Genomic DNA, 21,942 nt, shown 5'->3' with positions numbered 1-21,942 from the left:
CCACAGAATCAAATCCTCGCTGTGTGTTGGGCTGCTGATGCAAGCCCCATCTCTATGCTAACGTGATGTAAGGTTAAACGGGAGGCCCGAGCAGCGCAACACTATCATTAAGTAATGCGATTAATTGACACATTCAGCAAAGTTGATAAAAAAAGGCTTTAGAGACAGAATGTCAAGTGGGATTTAGTAAAAACGGTCATTGGCAAACGTCGGTGCGGGCGGGGGCCATGAACACAGGTTAAAACGGGAGGCCCGACCAGCGCAACACTGTGCATTAAGTAATGCGATTCATTGACACAGCGAAAAATGTCTCCACAGAATCAAATCATCGCTGTGTGTTGGACTGCTGATGCAAGCCCCATCTGTATGCTAACGTGATGTAAGGTTAAAACGGGAGGCCCGACCAGCGCAACACTGTGCATTAGGTAATGCGATTCATTGACACAGTCAGCAAGAAATGTCTCCACAGAATCAAATTATCGCTGTGTGTTGGACTGCTGATGCAAGCCCCATCTCTATGCTAACGTGATGTAAGGTTAAAACGGGAGGCCCGACCAGCGCAACACTGTGCATTAAGTAATGCGATTCATTGACACAGTCAGCAAGAAATGTCTCCACAGAATCAAATCATCGCTGTGTGTTGGGCTGCTGATGCAAGCCCCATGTCTATGCTAACGTGATGTAAGGTTAAACGGGAGGCCCGAGCAGCGCAACACTGTCATTAAGTAATGCGATTAATTGACACATTCAGCAAAGTTGATAAAAAAAGGCTTTAGAGACAGAATGTCAAGTGGGATTTAGTAAAAACGGTCATTGGCAAACGTCGGTGCGGGCGGGGGCCATGAACACTGATTGCTCGCAAGCCTTTTTCTCCCGGACAACGTCGGGACGGGCTGCTAGTCTATTATAAAGCGAGAACTGGGAACCTTTGAGGGGGGTAAACTCCAGAAGTACACCATCAATCATAACACCCAATACAGCGTTGGAAAGGGGAGGTCCAGGAGATGGACATAGGCTATACATTTGTACAACATATACATTACGAAGGGCAAACAACATTCCGGAGAAAGTAGTTCCTTGTGTCGTAATCCTGAGGTGAGGGGCGCTAGGCCCTCATGACGCAGCAAGCACACAATGAGGCAGACACCGACACAGTGGTAACAGATGGGTGAATGGGCCTAGAGCACGAGCGCTCGGCCCCTTTATTGGCCAGTGTCACATGACCTGTGACGCCTGGTGGTGGGTGGGTGTTAGGTGTGCAGTTACAGAAAGAACTGAGACACTAGACCGTGTCTTACGTTACTACATCCCTCCCAACCTTAGTTAAGCAAATTACCCTAACTAGAGTTCAACCTGCGGGGAAAACATAACAGTTCAAACAAAACTTATGATTTACACGACGATTCCCACGTGGTGGTCTTTACTGCTGGTTCAGTTGATTGCTGGCAATGTCTTTTCTTTTGCCTTGGCAGACTTGCAGCTTGTAAGTGGGCTTTACAGTCTCTCTCGCTCTGTTTCACATCCTGTGAACGTGCAGAAGTATAACTATGCATTGAGTCCCAAGTGTGTTACTTTTCGCTGGACCGTCCTGTTCAAAGTGCTTGGTTGAAACTGGTGTCTGTTCCTGACTGGACTTTCAGCTGCAGGTTATCCCTCTCACGGATACCCCTCTCTCGTGGGTGTCCCCTCTCACTGGACGACCCGGAGGCCTTTCTGCCAGGTTTCCACTGGACCGGTGTGCATGCCGCCTTGCCTCTTCAAACATGTTGAAGGTCGTCGCTACGGGTCATCTTCTCCGTGTCCGAGTTCCACCTGAAAGGGTGCTGTTGGCACTGGTTCAGTCGTGTGCGACCTTCGGTCTTCCAGGATCTTCAGCGTGAGCTTCAACAGTCCGTCTCTCGTGTGGGACCCGCTGCCACCGGTGTCCCTGAGGCCTCTGCCCCTGGATTTCCGCGGCCCTTTCGTCCGTTCCATCCCAGAGGTGGGTGTTGCCAACAGACTGGCGTGCTCTCTTCTGTCCTTCCATGGATGACTGTCGAGTTCGCATGTGGACGCTTCCTTCCAGTGGTGTTACTTGTAACTTGGTCGTGCGTGTGGACTGTTGTGCACCTCTCACGTTCTCCTCGGTGTTTCCCCTTTTGAGTGTCGTGGTGTCTTGGTTCACACTCCTCTTAATTATCGTCCATTCTCTTTGTCGTCCTGTCGTCGTGCTTCTGACCTCTTTTCCTTTTCTTCTCTTCGGTGGTGGCAAACGTGCCACTCAGACCTCTTCTCCTTTTTCCTTCTTTGGTGACGTCATGCCACTCAGACTTCTTCTCCTTTCTCCATTTTCTTCGCAACGCGGTCTGGTCACCTTGCTGTTACATCTTCCTAACCAGACTTCTCCAGGCAGCGTGCACTCCACCTGCTTCCATCCGGTCCTGTCCTGGTTCACGGACACTGTCTTCTCTCGTCAGTCTGTGACTGGACCGGGCGTTGCGATCTTCTCTCTCTCTTTAGATGTTACATGTTGAATTGTGGTTGTCGAAGTTCGTTAGTCGCTGATCGTGGACTGTGTCTTGGTGTTTGAACTTCTTGGACCTCTGGCCGGTCCACTCTGCCGATGCTGGCAGGTTGCTTTCGGTCGTCCTGTCGGACTTTGCGCTACAACAGTTCCTGGGGGACCCGTTGTGGGTCAGCACTTGATGGGCGAGCATCCTGCAGATCGGCCCCTGGGAGGCGCCATGGATCTGTCGCGCGTCGGCACTTGATGGGCGATCATTCGCGAAGATTGTTCTGCGCGATGGCGCTGCATGCATTCTTCTTTCTGCTTGCGGTGGCTGTGCGTCGCCACGTGGCGCGTTGTTTGCGCACTTACTGTTCAGGGTTCTGGGACGCCTGTTGCAGGACGTTGGGTACTTGCTGCTTTGGCTGTCGTCAGGTACTTGATGCTTTGGACCGTTGGCGGGAGTAGTTGATGCTGCGATGAGCGCCTGTGGCCACCAGGCGTCGCTGCTCTCTCCGTCCTTTGATCGCGGCAGTCGTTTCCCCGGACGTTCTTCTGGTGCTTGGCAGTCGTTTCCTCCAGACGTCAGGGCTTGCATGCTTTGTGAGGCATTGGTGCCTTTTTCCCACGTCGCGTTGGAAGCGGCAGCCGCCGACTCCTTGCTGGTGTGAGTGGGTGTCATTTGCTCTGTTGCGCAGTTACTTGTTGCGTGAGGTTGGATGCTTGCTTGCTGCGGGAGTTTAGATGCTTTCCTTGGGGGCGCTACTCAGTCTGATGCCCCTTGATGCTGTTGACTGAGCTTGCTTTGTGCAATGCTTGTTTTGGTTCTTGTGGATGTAGGTGCGCTTTGACTTTGGCCACTGGGTGGCAGTGTTCACTGTGTCAGCAGCCTGCCTTGCTCAATACTTTCTTCGCTGGTTGAGCACTCTATTGTCTGTCCCTCAGTGTACACAGGGGCTGGAGCTGCTGCAGTGACCTGGTGAGTCTCTTTTGTTTGCATTGCGCTTTTGGGGGCAGACAAGCACAGGCGCCCATAGTTGGAAGATTGCTGCGTCCGTGTGTGGGCCATTGCTGTGTTTGCTCACAGGGACCCGTTTGCAGGTTCTTGCCGGGTGCACCGGCACTTTCCATTTAATGGTGGGGGCACATAGGAGTGCCTGTGCGTGTAAGTGAGGCAGTGCTGGGGTTTTGCCGGCGATGTGTGGTGTGCTGAGCGGGTAGGCTCCGCTTCAGCAGTTCACAGTTAGCGGGTGCGTGGTGCCCGTTTCAGGGCACAGAAAAACGGCTGTCACTTTTCCCTCTGTCCTCCCTGCCTGTGGCGGCGTCTAGCAGTCCCTGCGCGGGCGGGGTGGAAATGTTTATGCTTCCCTCAGGCGGGGAGGGAGCGCGTCGCTCCTGTCACTGCTCCTTGGGCGGGGGCGCTTGAGGCAGGCCGCGGGTAGGCTCCGCCGGCTCTGCCTATTTAAATGCTGGTAATGATCCGGCCCAGCAGGTTCCGCTCTCCGGTCTCCCGCCGCAGCAGCCCTTCCTCACACACGCTGCGCGGCGGAGACTTGCCATTTACCTCGCAGGCCGCGGGTAGGCTCCGCTGGCTCTGCAGTCTTTGCTGGGGCGCTACCGGCGGGCCACGGGTGGGCTCCGCTGGCCTGTGGACGGTCCAGACCACGTTGCGAGGGGGGTCAGGAGGCGGGTAGCTACTCCGCTCCTTCCCCCTCGTTGGTTTTGGTGATTGCGGGTCCGGCCGCACTTCTTCCACGCCGTCTTTAGTCTCTGTGCCCCTGCCGCTTCCAAGCACACACGCGGCGGGGGCGGGGGACGACTCGGGCAGGCCGCGGGTAGGCTCCGCTGGCGCTGCTTATTGATCACCACAGTTTATGGCGGGCGCTTTGCCCGTGGGGCTCACCTTCGGTCGGCGGGCCAGATGCTCCATCGCGGTCGCGGCGGGTGGGCTCCGCCCGGCCCGTGTACCTCTCCGATGGGGGTTTTCAGCCTCGCGGCCGTCGCAGGTGGGCTCTGGGCGGTCCGCAGTTGCTTGGTGGCAGTCGACGCGGGTAGGCTCCGGTCGGCTTGCTGTGGGGCGCCGACGTGCCTACCGGCTTCACGGCGCGTCGCGCCTCACCACAGGGGATGCTCTCTATTTATCCCACGCAGGGGGAGCAGCTTACGATGTGCTCATGTGGCGCGTGGTCGGCTCCCGGTCACCTCCTCGGTCTTGTCGGCCCGGGGCTTGGCTCACGCCCCGCGGGCCTCACGGAAGGCAAGCGCCGATCCTGTGGGGGGAAGGGGGGGGGGGGCGCGACGTCGCCTCACAGCTCTCTCCTCTTCCCCCACGATGGTTTCAATTGGCTGTGGCACGCTGGGCACAGCTCCGCCTCGTCGCCATTGTCGTAATCCTGAGGTGAGGGGCGCTAGGCCCTCATGACGCAGCAAGCACACAATGAGGCAGACACCGACACAGTGGTAACAGATGGGTGAATGGGCCTAGAGCACGAGCGCTCGGCCCCTTTATTGGCCAGTGTCACATGACCTGTGACGCCTGGTGGTGGGTGGGTGTTAGGTGTGCAGTTACAGAAAGAACTGAGACACTAGACCGTGTCTTACGTTACTACACCTTGTGGGCGTTGTTCTCAATGTGGGTGGTAACATTGGCAGAGGGGCATGTCCCATTCACTCGGTTTCAAGCACTCAAGCACACACAAGCACACACACAACACAGCAACCAACAGATTCTGCAACCACACAACAACACAGCACTTCAGCACACCGTTTTACGCTTCAGGAGCATTATGGAGCGTAGTGGATAAACATTGTGACATAAACATCGTTTTTGAAATATTTACGAATTCGCCAAATTCGGAATGTGCAATGGGCTTAGCATTGTCACATAAACATCATTTTTTAAATATAGACAAATTCGCCAAATTCGGAATGTGCAATGGGCTTAGCACTCACTGACTCCGCAGGGTTCCGAGCCAACATAAACAAAAGGGCGCGGCTTCGGGACACTCTTGGCCGTGCCTTCCACCAAACAACCTTGCACAACCATCCAATCGCGGCACCGCGCCTTCCAGCAAACAACCAATGGCGCCACACACATTACACAAATAACCAATCACTCAAGCACCGCGCCTTCCAGCAAACAACCAATGGCACCACACACATTACACAATTAACCAATCACGCAAGCAATCACGCAAGTACCACATTCATTGTAAAGAAAATTATGAAAAACCTTCAGCCATTGGTCCAACACGCACGTCATCTAGGAGCATTATTGCTGTCGAGGCCACTAACGGCTGAGCAATACACATTGTCACAGGCCACGGAAAAAATTGCACGGCGATTTCCACAAGCTATTGAGGCAGTGGTTCCCAATCTGTGCACCATGAAAACTAGCCAAGGGCGCCACGGACAGATGCTCATACAGTTTGTGAATCACAGATAAATAGTAAGTTTTTTACTTACGTGCATCTAAATTTAACACTGCTCCGTGTAGGCAGGCCTGCAGTGGTTGCCCTCGGCCATGAGGGGGCAGTGTATTCTCACTTTCAAGGTGTCTACTATCGGAATAGGAGGGAGGCGAGGATGTTTCAATGTCCGGTCAGGTGAAGTCCGCTGTCTAACCTGATCAACAGAGACCACATTAGACAGCCTGTGGGTCTTTTTGCACTCAGCAATGCATGTACATACAGTGGGCATCAGCTGTCTTCATTGAGCTGCAGTCGACAGGCTAAACAAGTTGTTCACGCTCCCTTTACCAAAATGGTAGCGGTAAAAAGGGAAGTGCTTGTCCGCATTCCAAGAGTTCCACGAGTCAAATTGCCCACAGATTCGGTCATGCATTGGTTTCCTGCTGAGTTTGCAGCAGGTAGCAAAGGCGGCTGACTGTCTCTCCCTTTTACATAATGGCATGCTGTTTCTCTCCATTTTCTAGTCTACTCTTGATGGTTTTTGCCCGGAATTGCAGTATAGCTCAACCCAGACTCTCCTGAGGTCTTTCAAAATTTTAAAGCTGTGGCTGAGGCCTTAGCCAGAGATACACAGTACGAGAAAGTATCTCTTTGCAAGGAGGAACATGTATTATTTATACCCTTATTTGGAAAAAGGTGGGGTGAGGGATGGGGAGCAGGGGATATGTAGCAGTACGACTTGCTCCGATCTCAGCAAGATCATTCTGAGGGTTGAGAGTCTGCTGCAGTCATAAGCGTGCAACAGACCTGCAGGTCACAAGAGCAAATGCCAGTAGTAGCCTTTTGGGTTAACAGGGCAGTAGCGAACAACACAATATAATATTTGTTTTTAAACTGCTTTTTTTATCACAAATATTTACAATTTAGGGAGCATATAACACAGAAGTTTGTCCACAATTGCCTGATTTTTGACCTGATAGAAACCAGGGTTAAATCCATTTGTCTAAATTCCTAGACTGCTTTAGGATTTATTTATTTTTAGGTGACAAAATCTGCTTATTCACTTTAGACAATGTTTCAGGTATATGCCTTTACAGTTGACATATTATTGTAAGTAAACAATTCGCTTGAGCTCCCTATTGTGACTTTCTTATTCTCCTTCCTGAATCTAGAACCCAGGAGCCTAGCAAACAGAATAACCTGTGACCATCAAATCAAATGAGATAATATTGAAATTGCAGGAAAACCACGTGCATTGCTAGTGCCCAATCTAATGTTTTTTGTTTGCCTTTTCTGTTTGCTAAAAATTGCTGCAGACTTACTCCAAACCTTGATTGTCCTTTAATGTGTGTAGATCATGTTCGTTTTAATTCTTATTTTCCATTGTCCTTGTTTTACACCTTATATTTAAAAGGAAATTGGAATAAACAGCCAGAGAACAGTGGTCACTATTAATACTATCATTCAATATATGTTTGTTTGCAAAAGGGAATATTTAGTTCCGCAAGCTATGGCATATTTTGTTTCTCACAACGTGTTGGTAATTCCTTTGTGAATCCCTCACCTGCTGTCTGTTTCAGAATTTGTAAATGGCTAAGAAACATGGCATGCTCTGATTTGAGGTGAATAAACCTTGTCGGGGTTTCGTCTGATGAAGCTCACAGTGTGTCAAACAGTCTGCAGTGCACACGCCAATGTGTGTCAGGCAAGCACGCTGACGTGCATTTACAGTACACTTCTCCGAGAACACTGTCTCTCCAATTAGTCCAATCAGTTGTTGATACAGCATGGGGCTTTGCAGTGGCCAGGATAGGATTACATCTATGTTTTAGAATACCTTCAGCTCCATCCCAATACTTTTTAGGGAAAAACATGAAAGTACTCCCGAGAATGGGCTTACATTCACCACCCGCCATGAAAGGTACCATAATGGGGAGCCGCGGCCAACAGTCAATAGGTAAAGGGAGCCGCAGGTTGGAAAAGTTTGGGAACCACTGCTGAGGCATCATGTACGCTCTACAAACGCGAAATCCGTAGCCGCGCACTGTTGTTGAAAGGGGATACACAGGGGGCGGCCACGGACATAATAACGGAGAAATCACAAATTTGCACACACATTTCCACAAGCCTCTTTCCCATTCTACAACGAGGCATCATCTACGACCTTTAAACACGAATGCCGTACTTGCGCACTGTTGTTGGAAGGGGCTGCACAGGGGGTGGCCAGGGAAGTAATGACAACGCTTTACACACGTCTAACGTGAATGAATGCTCGCAGCACTCACACTAATTGATGGGGCAGGCGGGGGACAGAGCGGCCGGGGGCCCGGAATGCTGGGCAATGTCGGGGAAGGCGGGGGTCAGGGAAACCTGATTGCTCCCGGACAAGGTCGGGACGGGCTGCTAGTACTTTTTATAAAATAACAAGTATTTCTGTCTTTACATGCTAAAATGCATATTGTCATTTCACAAAAGTGAAAATAAAAATGTTGCAAGCAATGATAGAGGTGATGATTTTGGGATCCTTGAAAACAAAGAGCACATATTGCTGAACGAATCGGTGGTGGTCCCATCCTCTTAGGACCACCCCAAGCACAGTAATGGGCAAAAATACAATCCCAACCAAAGGCCCTAAAAAGCATTCTGGGATGAGATTAGCAGTGGGCAGTGAATATTATAGTATCCAATATCAAAATAATTCTACAAGAACCACCACTGAATCCTTTGCAAATATTTTAACATTCTGGCCAAATGAAAATCGAATACGACCCCCTCATGTTTTTACACTGATGCTGGATAACAGGGACTTTATTTTCTATAGCACGGCGCAGGGACACAGGTTGCACAAATGGGTACCTCGGCTCACACAGATAACCAAGGTTCCTTTAAAAAATAGATCTGTGCCTCCATCCACCACTTAGCCCTCTTTCCCTTCTACCCCTAGACTTTGTCCATTCATCCTGTAACGAATTTCCAGAGTTGCAGACACACTGCTGTGTCCTCTGGCATGCTCCACCAGTCCTCGCTCCACCTCTCTGGAGCTTCCTAGGGTTCCGAGTCCTCTTGGGTTTCCTCCACTATGTCAGAATCGGTCTGTCCGGCTTGCAGGATCTTGGGGGCATCCTTCGGCTGCCCCAGGTGGGCAATGGGTGCTTTCTCTCCTCCGGTCTCGTCCTTCTTTCTTTCCCTCTCTTTTCTCTTCCGTGGTCCTGTTTAACTTCTCCTTCCAGGTTTCTGTCGGTCAAATCTCTGCCCTCCTGCTGTAACATGTGGGTGTTACGGTCAGGGGGATAATGAGTGTCCTGTTGTTTTTCTTACTGGTGGAATTTGGGTTCTGGTCATCAGGTTCTGGTCATCAGGAGTAGTGTGGCTCACTGGTTAGAGGAGGCATACCCTGAAGCTGAGGTCAGACCCGGGACCATGGTTTGATTCCCGACGCGGCAGGGTCCTGAACCCAATTGTCCACGGACTCGATAATTCTCGCTTCGGTGCCCACTCTAAGCACGAGTTCACACTATGCAGCTCTGGGCAACAAGCTTGCTTAATCTCCACAACAGCCCCCCTGTGGCGGGATGCCTGGATTTCACCTTGGGGAGGCCCAGCACGGGTGATCTCACAGGGAAAAACCCGGACGGGTTTCCAAGGCAAGCGCCGAGATGCCCAAGGGTAAAATCGAGCGCTATATAAGAACACACATACATACATACATACATCAGAAGCTGGACTCAAATCCGGGATTGCAGGTAAGTGGAAAGGCTCAGGTTAGTTTTCTTCACACCAGACAACAGGGAAGGTCCAGAGGGCTGGGGGAAAACTACAGAGAACCTTGAGGATAGGTCAACTGACCCTTGGAGACCTTGACCAGTTGCTCTCTTTTATACTACCTCTCGATGCAGAGAGGCCAAAAAGTGATAATGATGACACCGTGTTTTTTTGTTGTAAATCTTCGTATTAAACAGTTCATGTTCGTACATACAAAGAGCATACCAATAGTCACTTCAATCTTATAGTACATTGAAATTTACTATTCATGTTGGCCATTAAAACTCCAAATTACTTTACCATACAAGCGTTCCCTACCTCCCTTTTAGACTCCCCAGTGTACCCTCCATGCTTCCCAGATTTTCTCTCCTTTCTTGGGGTCCCCCCTACTTTTATAGATCACTGTCTCTGCTTGCCAGCACCAGTTGAGGTCATTTTCCCTTTCCTTTCCTCCAACGTGGGGGTGGATCTCGCCCCCCACTTCCTAGTGATATTTTGCTTGGCTACTGTTGCTGCCAATCCCACAAGAGGCCAATTTGGATAGCCTAGCGGGGATTGGGACCGCCCGCCTTATGGTGGGGGTCCCGTGGGGGTATTAGGACACATCCTGTATTTTTAGCATTGTGGCGGGCGGTGCACTGAGCACCGCCCACCACAATGCTAAAACTGCATTAAAGCATTTGCATAGACAAAGCGGCAGGCCGCTTTGTTTATGCAAATGAAGGGGGGTACCACAGGTACACCCCTGTGTGAACCCCCCACCTCTCCTTCACTCTGGGGGCCCGCAAGGGGGCCCCAAGAGTGAAGACCGCATGCCTTTCAGTGGCAGCATCGCCGCCATGAAAAGGCATCACAAGAAGCCCATCATAATATGGCTGGCGGTGTCTGAAAGACACTGCCACCATATTAAACCTTTTCCGCCCCGGTTGCAAGGCGGTCCGTCCGCCGCGGTCCTCCCGCCATCCTAATATGGCAGGGGGAATTTTGGGGCGGATTGCCCCCGCCAGGCTTGCGGTGGCTTCTGCCAGCCTGGCTGGGGCAATTCACCCGCCATCCTAATGGGTCCCTAAGTCTTCACATGTTGAGGACAGTCCTCATTCGCCTCTGTAATCAGGAGGAACCACTTGGATTCCAGCGTAACCTGCAGCCCCACCACCTCCGACATTGCTCGAACAACCTTTATCCAGGTCCAGCTCCCACAGAAGGTGATAAAAGGATCCCTCCAACCCACATTCTCCATGGCAACTTGTGTCTGCACACCTGCCTGTTCAAGAAAGCAATGACCTGGGTTAATGCACTCTATGTAATATTTTTAATTGGATTAGTCTGAATCTAGCCCAAATCACCACTTACCTGGGGCCTTGGCGTACTTCCATCCATTGCTCGTCTTCTAAAGTACCAACATCTTGTTCCCATGTTAGTCTGATAGTGACAGTGGCGTCCGGAGCATTATTGATTATTCTTTTATAGAATATGGAAATTGTCTTATCTCCTATCTGCTCTGTGAGTACTCGATCTTCTAACGGGTGGCCTCTATCATGCGGCTCTCCTTCCCTGATATGTTTCATGCACATGCCCTAGTCACCAGCATTGCAGCCATTCCCCTTGACCCATCGAATAATCCTTCTGCAGCTCCTTGAAAGTTATATACACTCCCCCTCTCCAGACATCTCCAACGTCTCTATTCCTAGCAGTTCCCATTAAGCAAAGCCAGTTAAGTTGCATACATTCCTAAGAAAGTCCCCAGCCCAGAGAGTAGTCATCCCCAAAAATGTCTTATCCGACCCCAGGTATTTTGTGGTGGCCTTCCACACTTTCACCACCGTCTGTGTGTGGGGCGGAAGGAGTCTATCCACTTGCGTACCATAGAAAACTGTGAATGGTATCTGGGATCCCATTGCCAGTCTATGCACCCTGTAGGCTGGCTCCGAACGCTCCCCTAACATCCAGCCACATTCACATTCACCAGTTGTGCTGCCTAATAGTAACCTCGGATATCTGGCACCGCCAGACCCCCGTCAAAAACTCCTCTCAATGATAACACAGTATTAAAAATTATTTGGACAGAATTAATAGCTGGTAGTAATGACAGAAAGGGAGGAAGGATTAAGTGAGGGACTGCTGGAACTACCCGAAAATATATTGACTAAAGTGAACAAATGAATACCCTGATGAAGAATAGATAACCAGAAACTGAGTAATTGTAAACAGGAGAGAAGGTCAGTGTATATTTTTCCAAGATACAGAAGGTGTTTGAATTGTGAGGTGGGCTTGATCCCGCCGATGAGACTTGTGAACAATTTACAGGAGTCAATAAAGAAGGCGATCTGCCAGTATAATCTGACATGGTCACATAAACGTTTAGCAGAAATATTACATCTAGCGAAATATTATGAGGATATGCATGTGAAGGATGAGGTGGTGAAGGAAAAGAAACACGAAAAGCTCAAAACTAAGGTGCTGATGGAATAGGCTTTCCCCCAGAAGGGGCGGCTGGGGGAGAGGATATAGAGGCAAAGGAGGACAGCAGAGATCACAGTCAGCCCCACCTCAGGGACCGGGTGTCCAGCACAATACCAACCCGCAGTATCTGACAGGGCTACACCCTTCACAGTCATTTTACAACTGTGGAGATACAGACCCTTGGACACACGTTTGCTCAAGGCCTCCCAGGCAGAGAGGGAGGGCAAGTAATAGAGTGGGTGGCACAAATAGAGCACACGAGCAGAGGCAGCATATACAGCAAGCAGCTACAGAACAGAGTCAGAATTATTTTGACAATAGTGCATAGAAAACACAGATAATGAAAGCGGAATATGATTATCAAGCTTTTGATGATGTGAGCTATGTACAGCACAGCTACCCATAGGGCTGCCCAAGAGGACTAGTACAGCAGACTGCTGTCCCAGTGGGCAATGCGGGTCTTTATGTTCTAGGGGAGGTAGAGGGCACTCCTCGATAAAGGGGCCATCAGCTCATACCTTACAGAATATACACTCCCACAGGTTTCACTCTCTGGAAAGAATAAACTATGCGTGGGATTTACCAATGTCTTAGTATCCAGCCCTGTGTCAGCCCCCTTAAAATATTCAGTACTTTCCATTACCGGTAAGCACTCATTTTAGATAACTGTTAATTGGGCATATAAGTTACTTGGTTTTGATTTATTGAAGAAATAAAGGGCAGCCATAACATGTTTTCCAGATGAAGCATATTTGGCAACAGAAGGAGAATTGCAGTTGTTTGAATACATGGGTATAGTTAGATCAGGACTTCAAACAATACCAGTGGCAGTACAACAACCAACTGATGACGAGTTTGGGCAAAACATAAGAATGATGTAGGGAAAATGCATATCAACTCTTTGTGGATTAATGTCAAACAAAACGTACAGTTGCCAAGATTATCCCAGTATAAGATTTTGCCAGAAGGATCGCAAGGTCTACATGACATAGTAAGTGACTTGTTAAAGGAGGGCTTTTTCAAGTAAATAACTGCTAGCACTTGCAATAGCCCTATACTCCTGGTTCTTAAGTAGCTGGGGCCCAAACTTGACTCTGCCTCTTGGAGGTTCACCGTTGATCTGTCCACAATTTTTAAGATTTTGGTACCACAGTGTCTTGTGGTGACCAGCATTGTGAACAAATGTTATGTTAGGCTCCATTTATAACGTGCACAGGTACTCGGAAGTGTCCCGGCGCGGATGACAAATGTTGAAGAAGGAGAGGAAGGATGGCCTAATGAATGATCACTTAAATATCAAGAGTTTGTAACTGATTTTTAAACAGCCTAAGGCTCTAGGTATTACAAAGTCCAAAAGGCAAGGCATTCCAAGCCATTGCCGCCTAATCTGATCAGGCGGTACCTAGGAACAACTGCAAGGCATTGGCCTGTAGATCGCAGCTGACGAGGCGGTACGTAGAATGAAAAACTTATCCTAAGATAGTGAGGCCCTGTCTTATAGAGGGCACCATGAACAAGTATAAGAGCCTTAAACCGAGCCCGCTGCTCAACCGGGAGCCAATGTAGCTCACAAAGGTTTTGACTAGCGCTAGATCTGCCAGGCAAACCCAGCAACGCTCTCACCGTCACATCCTGCACAATCTGCAGCTTTTTTAGCTGGTACGCCGGGAGACCAATGTACAAGGTATTGGCGTAATTTATCCTTGACAAAATAAGAGCACGAGTCACCATCTCCTTGGACATTTGAGGCAGAAGAGGCTGGACCTTCTTTAAGCGTTTCAGTGTGCCAAAGCACACACCTGCCAACTTGTTGATCTGAGGGGGAAAATTTCAAATCCTCACCAAACCCCCAGGTTTTTCGCCTGAGGAGCTGGGCATATGATAGCCCACGCCCCACAAACCAGATGTCCTCCCTGAAACCGGGGGGAAGGAGCCATAAATGAGCACCTCCAACTTCTCATTGCATTTCAATTGGGCCTTTGCTAGCCTCTTAAAAACATAATGTACACATATTGTCTGCATTACCTCAGGTTGAAGGCTACTTTTCAGTGATTGATTTGAAAAAAATTTTTTTTTCTACTCCTGTGCATGAAGACAACATAAATCTATCCTCATTCTCTGTAGCTGGACGTACTTTTTGTTTCACATTAGCTCCTCTGGCTATATTGAGAGTCTGTCAATTTATAATCAGTCCCTTAAGAGAGAGCTAGACGCTTTTCAGCTCTCGACAATTTCTATGTTGATCCAATACATAAATCATTTATTATTAGCCAGTGATTCTGAGGAACACTGTGCCACAGATAAGGTTAACTTAATAAACTTTCTAAGTGTACGTGGGCACAAAGTATCTTCAGATAAAATTCAGTTAGTTACACAAATGGTTTCCTGCCTAGGATACCTCTTGTCCAAAGGGCGGAGACAATTGGACACATAGCACATTAAAACAACACTACAGAAACCACAACCTATGACTCAGAAAGAGATGCATGCATTTGGGCCTCAGATCATGACGCAGCTTTCTTGACATTCATCAAGACATTCGTCACGATCTCTGCGAAGTTCATGATTGGGGTCTACCTGACTATACTAAAGATTTTTACCTCTTTGTTCATAAATATAATGGGTGTGCTCTTGTGGTTCTCACCAAGCGGCAGGGTGACCATAAAAGAATATGCGCCTATTTATCTACCACCCTTGATACTGTAGCCAGGGCATTGTCATCATGCGTGAAAGTGGTAGCAGCGGCTGCTCTTTCACTACAGCAAGCTGAGATACTAATTATGGGACATAGAGTATATCTATATGTTACACATTCCGTACACCTCATTCTGAATAAGAAAAGAACACAACATTTAACCGAGGCAAGGTTAACACACTTTGAAGTGTGTCGGTTTAACCCACAAGTGCAAATACATAGATGTAATGTTTTGAATCTGGTCACACTACTGCCTCATGTTGAGAGTGCACAGCAACACTTTCATGATCACGATTGCATTTACAGAACGGAGGAACAGATAAAGAGAAGACCAGATATGCAGGACACCCCATTTGACAATGCTGAAGGGGAGCTATGGGCCGATGGTTCATGTATGAGAACAGGTGACAGCACAACATCCGTGGTATATACAGTTACGTTACACACTGTAGGTGTGATTTGTAGAATAATGGAACAATCAGCACAGGCTGCTAAGATAGTTGCATTGACTACAGCATGTGAAGTAGCAGCAGGTAAACTAGTTAACATTTATACAGACAACCAGTATGCATTCAGTGTTGCCCACAACTTTGGAAGACTGTGGAAAGAAAGGGGTTTTATCACATCTCAATGGGCAAAGAAACAGCATGGTGTACTGATAAGATTATTGAATTCCCTAGCTCTTCCCGCAAAAGGTGGCAATTAGAGAAGGAACACTCTCCGGTTGCTTAAAGTGCCCGAGGGAGCAGAGGCCAATAACATCAAAGAGTTTGTGGTAAAACTGATTAAACAATCTACCCAAACTGCCTGTTCAGAGCAAGCCCTTCTGGCTGAAATCCAGAGGGTGCACAGAGATCCGTTTAGATTAAGTTCAAATAAAACTAGACCTAGAAAAATCCTGGTTCACTTCTTAACCTACAATATAAAAGACGAAATACTGAATAAAGCTCTCAAGATGAACATACTAAGTGCAGAATGGATAACTTTCCAAATTCGGTCGGATGTTTCTTTTATAACAGCTTCTAAACAATGGGAGTTATGAAAGTTATTAGATCCCTTTAGGCAGCTAGGTGCTACAGCACAGCTCAAATTTTCCGCCACATTAAAAGTGATGTTCAACAACCAAATGCAGGTTTTCAGGCAGGTGGATGAGGCAGAAAATTTCCTCCAGTCTATTTCAGGGCAGGCTAGTGGCACAGCTGTTCGCTAGTACAACTTGCCTTTCCCCTTTTCCAATCTTCAGTTTCATTTCCTTTTAGAACTAGGAGAGGATCCTCTAATTAGTAACAGTAAGCATCAGTTAACAGCTGAATCAAAGAGCTATAGATATCTTAACCGTCCCGGACGCTGAGAGGGAAGCCTCAATGGCCAGGGTAGTGCCATAAGAGAGAGTGGGGGTTCTCCTGGGGAGCACAAGGGTGGGTGGGGGGGGAGTGGGAAGGTCAATGGGTGGGGGGGTCACTGGGTGGGGAGCATAGGGAAAAAAACATTCGCCAAAATAGATCCTATAAGCAATCCATAACTCCTACAATGAGAAATGAAACAAGCTGCAGTTGATCAGGCACTATATCTGAGGGCTCTGTCATGGAATCTAAATGGGTTGAGGGTAAAACATAGACACGCCTGAACAAAATCTTATTCTCCAGGAAACACACTTAACAGAGGAGATAAAGAGTCGGCGTAAAACTAAAAGCTGGAATCAGGATGTGATTTGCACTACACAACAGATAACAACAAAGGGAGTGGCTATAGTCATTAAAAAAACTGCATTATCAGTGAAGGGCTCTAAAGTTGATAAGATGGGTAGATGGGCCATAGTTAACATTAGGTTTCATGGTTATAAATTTACAGTGGCAGGTTATTATGGGCCTAACCTAAACTGGACGACCCAGCCCCGCTAAGGGGGTTATTTGCTGAATTATTGACCTTTTGTGATCCTCTAATATTGGCAGGTGATTTTAACTTAGTCTTGGACCCTCGGATGGACAGAACGTATAAGAGCAGAACAGTTCAGAACTGTAAAATGAGATCCTCATTAAAAAGCGCAATAAAATAGCTGGGTTGGATAGATATATGGGCGGACAGGATGGGAAGTAAGAGAGGGTACACCTTCCATAATAAAAAGTATGGACATAAGTCTAGGTTAGATTTATTTTTAATCAGTATGGAGCTGAAGAGATGGGTGAAAGATACAAAACATTTAGGGGGACACATGTCTGATAATTCAGCAGTAATGCTAGCATTGAAGCTCCCAACTAAATTAATCAATAGAAGATGGACCCTCGATCGAGCCATCCTGCTAGAGGAAGAAGTAATTGAGCAATTAGTAATAGAAACAAAGAACTTCTTCTTGACCAATTTGGAAGGCACCTCAATAGAAATGGTATGGGATGCTTATAAAGCTTTCCTGAGAGGCTGTATAACATCAATTCAAATTGCTAGGCAGAGGAAATATAGAGCAGAGGCAGAAGAGATAGAGGGCAAAATTCTGAAGTTAGAGCATGAGTTCACTCTCCAGGGGGATAGATTGGTTGGGGATACCGGTGAGAATTTTTATTTATTTTTATTTATTTATTTATTTTGTATAGCGCAAACAGCTACCCAACCTCAATCTCTTAAAATAGAACTGGCAGGGGTGCAAGATACAAGGCTGAGGAAAAGGTGGGAGGCGAGTACGCTGGCTCACTTCGAGTATGGGGAAGGCTGTGGGAAGCTCCTAGCCTGGAAGACTAAACAGGAATTAGTGAAAGGCAACATAGAAGAAGTCGTTTGTGATACCACCAGAAAGCTACTCGAGAACCCCACATATATTGAATAGACTTTTCAAAAGCACTTTGATAAGGTTTACAGAGAAAATCTAATCCCACAAGATAAGATGATAGAGACATGGTTTGATCAATTTCCTCTAAATAAAATCAATGAGGAGATGTCTAGTAATCTTAACAGATCAATAAGCCTTAGTGAAATCAAAAAAGCAATTGAGACAGGAAAAAAGGCAAGGCGCCGGGACCAGATGGATTGCCGGCTGAGTTGTATAAATCTCTGGTGGGGGTTTTTACCCCTGTGATAGATAATTGATTTTCACACATTTTTTAAAAAGGTGGGCGTATGCCTCCCTCGTGGAACAAAGCCATGCCGCTCTGATTTTAAAACCATCTAAGTCACATAGTCAGTGTGATTCATATAGACCAATCTCTCCGCTTAATCTCGATTGTAAGATCTTTGCCAAGATTATAGCAGATAGGTTAAACAGAGTTATGGGGGTCTATTACACGAAGATCAAAAAGGTTTCGTTAGAGGGAGGGGAATCCAAGACTTAACATATAATTTGATCGGAGCCATAGATCTAGCGACACTGCATAAACTACCAATGGCCATTATCACACTTAACGCCACAAAGGCATTCGACCAGGTTAATTGGGTCTATTTAGCTCATGTACTAAAAAGATACAATCTGGGGGACACGTTTTGCATGGTAGTCTCATCGATCTATCAAACTCCAACAGCTAGAATATTGGTAAATGGGAATCTTTCCACCGCTGTAGCAGCGCAGAGGGGGACAAGGCAAGGATGTCCCCTGCCAATGTTGCTTTTTAATTTGTATATCGAGTTTCTAGCAGAAAGTATTAGAAGGCATGCTGATATACTTCCTTTTAAGTATAAAAATTGGGAAAAAAATGTATCTTTATATGCAGATGACATGATGATATATACATCTGACCTAGTCACGGCTATTCCAATCATACATAGCTTAGCACAACAATTCGGCCATATTTTGGGGTATGAGATTAACGAGTCAAAAACTGAATGTATGGCCTGGAATTTGAATGTTAGTCTTCCCATAATGAAAAATGAGATAAGGTACTTGGGTATCAGAATTACGCAAAATATTGAAGACATTAGAGACAAACCATACGTAATATTGACAAGGAAATCTCCAACTCTCTAAAGCGTTGCGCCTATTTGCCTTTGACATTAATAGGAAGAGCCAACATAGTAAAAATGATGCTTTTGCCGAAACTCATTTTTATTTCAAAACATCCCATGAGCTTTTAAGGTCTAAGAAAAATACAGGCCAAAATAAATATTTTCATATGGGCCTCCAAGGGTATAAGAATTTCATGGAAAAAGTTGCGGAGAAAGAAAAGTAAGGGAGGGCTATGTACGCCAGACCTAATTTTTTATGCATGGGTATTTTTAATGAGGGCAGGGAAAATGCTTATGAGTGAACCAGATGACTCAGACATAGGGAAAATGTTTAAAGAGATGCTGCTGGATCTAAAAGGAGGCGCTCAAACCTTCATATACAAATTTGGAGACCCACGTTTTTTAAGAAAGTACGTCTGAAGTCTCTAAGGGACCTAGCTACTAATTGGTTCAAAATCAGAAAACTTTTAAAAATGAGCTATTTTATAGTGCTATGGCGCCTATTTGGGACACCTCAGGCTTACCGGAGTGGACTAAAGATTCGCTGGTAACCCTTTTAAAATAAGTTGGGATAAACTGCTGGGCTCAACTTAGTCCTGATGGTTCTCAGTTCATTGTCTGTAATGCTCCTCAGATCTTCTCAAGATAACAATCTAAATTCAAATATCTACAAATAAAAAAGTTGGTCCCAGGCGATTGGCATAACGGTGGGCTGTTCAAATGAACTGGAAAAGGCCCTGAGAATGAGAAAGAGGAACAAGAGAGGTGGCAAATCTATACAGGCTCCTGATTGACCTGGCTGATAGTGATTTCATCCTTCCATCACAGCTGTGGGGCGAGTGCTTGCCCGGATTCAGTACAGAAGCTCTATGGCAAGTATCTTATGATTTACTATACTCCACAGTACAAGCTGCCAATTTAAGGGGAAATCATCTCTTTTCTTTTCACAGGGTATACTGGTCTCCTTTAAAGCTCTCCAAATTTGCGAAGGGACCTATTCCCTACTGTCCGAAATGTCAGCAGGAAAAAGCAGACGATGATATGATAATGCAATATGCTGTTATAGAAGAACTATGCATAATAGAAATTGACTGAATAAAGAATATGTTTGACCAAAGAGTTAAAGGACAGTTTGTCGAAGCATAAAATACATGTAAACCATCATTCAACCATTTTGAAATAATCCTTCATTTTATATCTGCCTGTAGACTGTTTTCAATATGCTTGTTTAATAGAAGCTTGTCGACACAAACTTGTACGTTTCCTCTCTGTGTTCATGGACTGAGAGAAACACAGGTGCACGCACGGAAAAGTTGCCTCATCACAGGAATGCTTGATAAGGGCCTTGAAAACTAAGCACCCATTGTAAACGACCCTACATTTCATGTACTATCAAGCTGCTCTTGCAAAAGTGCTTGCTGTGACTAAAAACTGTACATTTCATTTTCTTTTGCTTGCAAATGTGATAACGCTGGTGCAAGATGTAACCGGAATGTGACCTTCGGGGTGGCTAAGTTGTTTGCACAAAGGAATGTTGAATGCTTCGACCGAGGGCCTTGAAACATGAGATACGTCACTTCTATCACCAACATCCCGCCAGATGTACAAACCTGAGTAAAATATGCTTGCTGATAAGGTCAAACTTTACTTTCCTGTGTATGCTTCAGAGCGACCTAATATATCTGAAGTTTCACAAATAACTGAAGGCTTCTTCCATCCCACAGAGGAATTTTGATATAATAATTTAACGCTACTTAAAAATTCAGAAAGAGGAAACAAAAGATAATTAGATACGTATTCCAGGGGCCAATTATCTTTATTCACACATATAAAATACAATCACCACTCTGCAAAAAATTCAGGATACCCCAGTTTCACCTTCTTAACCTATTCAGGCTGAAGAACTATTTTAAAATTGCCACAGTTAAAGTTTTTAGGAGAAGCCACTTGAACGACATAGCAAGGTCTCTACATTGTAAAAAACAAAAAAAAATTTGAAACGCTATCGGCTTCGCCCAGAGGTGCTCATATTAGTTGCATAATGGCTATATTAATGAACATTGGCAGGCCGGTCTTTTAGAATCTAAAGCAATCCCATTTAGTCGGCACATCTCAACTAACTTGAACACTTAAGAAAGTCTGTGACCTGCTAAAATCTTCCCTTTTCATTTTTTACTAGGTTCAGTGTCAGAATGTGGTCTTTGTAAACCTTTACAAGGCTTTGAGACATAACATTCTTGTTACAGGCATTACAATACTTATGTTGCATCGACCACCCTGCATGGTGAATGGAGCGCTTCACTTGTAACAGCAGAACACATCAAACTTGAGTAAAGAACAGGGAAACAAGAAAGGGGAAAACTATTACTTGGTCTTCCGGTTAAAATGAGGCAGTTATAGAAAGCTTGGATATGTGGGGCAGCATAGTGATGTTCTGATAAAGGATGAAACCAAGTGATTTAGCTGATAGGACCAACCTGCAGTACAAGCCTGGAGGCCAGAGTAGTTCGAGCCATGGTTGCACTCGTAAGGGAGGCTCTCTTTAACAGTGGAGCACATCGTTGTTTACTGGGTAAAGTAAAAGGAGTCCATCCAGTTTCTTAGTTTGTTCATAAACATCTTATCTGTGATGGTGTTTTTCTGGTCAGGTCGAGTCTCACCGATCTTTTGCTGGCTGTTGATGGCCTTTTCTGGCACCATAGTGCCAAGTGGTTCCATGTAGAGACTGGATAAACAGGGTGTGGCTGCTGGTCCCTGAGGCACTTCAGCAGTATCGTTGGAGATCTGCATGAGTCTATTTGTATGGGCTGAGTTATTGATAACAAGAAGGATGAGACATTCGTAACTTAAAGACCTTAAGATTAGAAGCCTTATTAGGAGTTTGGCAGGATCGTGGACTCCTGTATCGTCGGCGGTCTGAGTGCAGTGAGCCTGGCGGTCCAACCACCATATTACGAGTTGGGTAGTTCGGCTTAGCAAAGACTGTCTCTGGGGTACTGAGACAGCGAGTAGACCTCCGAGTTTCGGGTCCACGGTTGGGGAAAGACAGCCGCCATAGGGTGGTACTGGGGAGCTGCATGCCGTGTATTTTACAAGTTGCTTGTTCCACCAGCTGACTTCAGTGGTCCGACTGCCTGCTTCAAGATGGCGGTGACTAAGGATTTGGAGTGCGTATTCACCCCTTTCTCCTTCTCCCAGAC

This window comes from Lissotriton vulgaris, unplaced genomic scaffold (assembly GCF_964263255.1).
Source record: "Lissotriton vulgaris unplaced genomic scaffold, aLisVul1.2 SCAFFOLD_1677, whole genome shotgun sequence".
In the NCBI taxonomy this organism is placed as follows: Eukaryota; Metazoa; Chordata; class Amphibia; order Caudata; family Salamandridae; genus Lissotriton; species Lissotriton vulgaris.
The sequence above is the reverse complement of the archived record's forward strand: the minus strand, read 5'-3'. Positions refer to the sequence as shown.